Source organism: Solanum stenotomum, chromosome 8 (assembly GCF_019186545.1).
Source record: "Solanum stenotomum isolate F172 chromosome 8, ASM1918654v1, whole genome shotgun sequence".
NCBI lineage: Eukaryota > Viridiplantae > Streptophyta > Magnoliopsida > Solanales > Solanaceae > Solanum > Solanum stenotomum.
Window position 1 is genome coordinate 41,290,998 of NC_064289.1, and position 4,453 is coordinate 41,295,450.

Consider the following 4,453-nt stretch of genomic DNA (forward strand, 5'->3'; position numbering starts at 1 on the left):
GTACAAAAATGCACTAAGTATGGCAGCTATACATAAAAATGTTTAAAACATGCTAAAAAGGACATTTCATTTCGTGACATGCAATTGACCAATTAAAACATGATATAAGAGGGTTAGAAAACATAATTCATAACATCATGGTCAGTGCAAGCTAAATAAACATTAAAACTTGAACACATGTAAGATACTAATTTAGGCAACCTTAGTTCATTAATCATATTGTTGTGGGAAAATTAGCCTTAACCGACATATAGACCATGTGAGCTATAACATGATTGTTCTACTTGCCTAAGGTAGAACCATGAACTTCTAGCTTAAGTGGATCCACTAGCTAATCAACCTATGAGGGCACATAGTTTAAGGGATAAGGATATTGCTACTAGAAACTCTGGCTCTACTAGCGGGAGAGCTTCCATCTCATGAGACTTCTTTTAGAAACCCGACCTCTACTAATGGGAGAGCTTTCATCTCAATGTCAATATCCACTGAGTGGTAAGCATAATTCCCATAGAATAGTATTTTCTTACTTATTCTCATTATCCATGGAAAGGCATGTCATCTTGTCAATCCATGCTAGTTCATTAGGATAACTCTTATTCATTGATTAGATTAGGTGAGAATAGTCTTTCAACCTAAGAATCATTTTTATGTGAGAAAACCTTTCACACCATGCTAGTATGTATTTATGAGAATTGCCTTTCACAACAAATCATCAATCATCATCATTTGGTACTTTACTCTCAAAGCACCCTTAACATTTACATGGTTTCATAAGATCATACATAAACTCATACTTTGCCCTTCCAAGGTTCAAATCTTACTTTTAATCAACAAATCTAAAAATCATGTTTTAGATAGGGATTTTATCATATATTCATGCAATTCTATAACTTCATACTTTAGATCATAAAACTCCTATTTCATAATCAACAACCCACATTTATGAGATCACAACAGCTGCTGGACCACAAGGCATGGTCCCACCTACGGTCTATAGTTCTCACTGTGGTCGATGGCCTGGAAAATTTGGAGTGGCCCTTTCCACGAGCCCACCTACGGCTCATGGTTCGACCCACGGTCTGTGGTTGGGTCGTCGTAGATGGCACCTGTAAGTCCTGAAAAGGTGTTATTTGGTCTATTTTAAATACGGGGTGTTACAATATCTCCCCTTTGGGACCATTCATCCTCGAATGTGATTAAAACTTGTTCTAAAAGAGTAGGAGAAGAACTAACAACCAATCCTAATCGATGCAATGCATACCACTAATGAGGAACTATCGACTCCAAGCTAGGACGTTCTCAAAACAACAAAAGGCGGGTGAACTAACTCTATCAGCCCAATATGCATGCAATGCACATAAATATTGAGGAAACATCAACTACAAACTCAGCATACTCAAATGCAACATAGGGAAGTAGGAACTATATCTAGCAACCCAATATGCATGAATTCTGAAAACTTCTCAACATTTCTCATGTTCAAGGAGGAACTACCTTCTCCAAGCTAAAAGCATGATCAACACCATCTCATGGAGCTCATATGCAATTCACTCTCAAAGAGCATAGATAAAGCATGTTCAAGTATTCATATCATGAAGCATATAGGCAACTCATACTCAATGCACAACAACAAGAGGAAAATAAATCATAGAAGCCATTTCTTTCAAAATTTAAGCTTTCTCATGAACATGCATAATCACAAAGAAATCATAGAAACACATAAATCACACATGACTCCCAACACATAAAACAAATCAAGAGGAACTCATTACCTCAAGCTATAGTAGGAGTAGAAGGAAAGAGATGAGGATATCGGGACTTCATATCGGCCTCGGCCTCCCATGTAGCACCCTCAATTAAATGATTCCTCCATAACACTTTTACGGAAGCAACATCCTTGTTTCTCAATTTTTTGACTTGCCAGTCTAAAATCTCAATCGGAACCTCTTCATAAGCAAGATTCTCTTTCACTTCCAAACCTTCTAAGGAAACTATGAATGTTGGATCCCCAACACATTTCTTCAACATAGAGACATGGAAAACCGGATTCACCGATGCGAGCTCATTTGGCAAATCAAGCTCATATGCAACCTTACCAATACGCCTCAAAATTTCGTATAGGCCTACAAAACGGGGACTAAGATTCCCTTTCTTTCCAAACCTCATAACACCCTTCATGGGTGAGAATTTCAAATAAACCCAATTATGAACCTCAAATTCAAGATCCCTTCTCCTAACATCGGCATAAGACTTTTGCCAACTTTGAGCCATTCTCAACCTCTCTCTAATAAGTCGAATCTTCTCGATGGCCTCATGTACCAATTTTGGACCTATGAGAGCAACTTCACCCACCTCAAACCATCCTATAGGAGATCTACACCACCTTCCATAAAAAGCCTCAAATGGAGCCATATTGATACTCGAGTGATAATTGTTATTATAAGCAAACTCAATTAATGGCAAATGGTCATCCCAATTACCCTTAAAATCAATCACACAATCCTTCAAAATCTCTTCCAAAGTCTGAATAGTACGCTCCGCTTGCCCATCGGTTTGGGGATGAAAAGTTGTGGTAAGCTTAACTTTTGTACCAAGACGCTTTTGGAATGACTTCCAAAACTATGAAGTAAATTGGGTACCTCGATTAGAAATTATAGACGAGGGTACTCCATGTAACCTTACGGTCACTTCCAAATACAACTTAGCATAATCTTCCACCAAATAAAAAACCTTAACGGGAATGAAATGAACTGATTTAGTCATCCGATCTACTATTACCCAAATTGAGTCATGTTGTCACCGAGTACGTGGCAACCCTACAATAAAATCCATATTCACATCTTCCCACTTCCAAGTAGGAATACCAATGTCTTGGGATAAACCTCACGGTCTTTGATGCTCAACTTCACTTGTTGACAATTAGGACACTTAACCACAAATTCTGCAATATCCTTTTTCATCCCATTCCACCAATAGATCTCCTACAAATCACAGTACATTTGGTGGCTCCCGGGTGAATAGAATACCGAGAACTATAGCTTCTGCCAAGATCTGTTCCCTCAAGTCATCAACATTTGGAACACAAAACCGACCTTGATATCTAAGTACCCTATCTCTCCCTTCGAAGAAAGCCTCAATGGACTTTTTGAGCACTGTCTCTTTCAATTCTACCAAAATCGGATTAAGACCTAGCTTAGCCTTCACATCTATTACAAAAGACGATTCGGACCCATTACAAACCATAACACCACCTTTGGTGGAATCCACTAGTTGAACACCTAATCGAGCCAACCTATGAACATCTCGAACAAACTCTTTCTTTTCATCTTCAACATGACTAAAACTACCTATTGATAGTTGACTAAGAGCATCCGCTACAACATTTGCTTTACTGGGGTGATAAAGAACACTCATGTCATAATCCTTCAATAGTTCTAGCCAACTTCTTTGGCGAAGATTCAAGGCCTTTTGATTAAACACATAATACAAGCTCTTGTGATCGGTAAACACATCTACATGCACACCATATAAATAATGCCTCTAAATCTTTAAGGCAAAAACAACCGTCGCTAATTCAAGGTCATGGGTAGGATAATTCCTCTCATATATCTTAAGTTTCCTTGAAGCGTAGGCAATAACTTTACCATTTTGGATCAGCACACATCCCAAACAAACTCTAGAGGCATCATAATACATCACAAATCCATCTATACCTTCCGATAAGGTCAACATCGGAGCGGAAGTAATTCTATCTTTCAACTCTTGGGAACTTTTCTCACAAGCCTCTGACCAAATAAATTTAGCCTTTTTTGGAGTCAAAGCCGTCAAAGGAGAAGCAATGGAGGAAAACCCCTCAACAAACCTTTTATAGTAACTGGACAAACCCAAAAAAGCTTCTAATATAGAAAGGAGTTAGAGGTTTAGGCCAACTCTTGACCGCATCCATCTTGATAGGATCTACATCAATACCCTTGCTTGACACAATATTCCCAAGAAAAGCTTCGGACCTTAGCCAAAATTCACATTTGCTAAACTTTGCAAAAAGTTGTTGGTCCTTTAGAATTTGCAACACGATCCTCAAATGATCAATATGCTCTGCCTCACTTCTCTAATAGATCAAAATATCATAAATAAACACAATTATTAACATATCGAAGTATTTTCTAAACACCCTATTCATCAAATCCATGAACTCCGCCGGAGCATTAGTCAATCCAAACGATATTACCAAAAACTCATAATGACCATACCAAGTTTGAAAGGCCTTCTTTGGAATATCACTATCCTTTACCCTCAATTGGCGGTAACCCAAACGAAGATCGATCTTAGAGAAATAACTTTCCCCTTGAAGTTGATCAAACAAATTGTCTATTCTTGGGAGAGGATATTTGTTCTTAATGGTCGATTTGTTCAATTGATGATAATCAATGCACATTCGAAGGGATCCATTTTT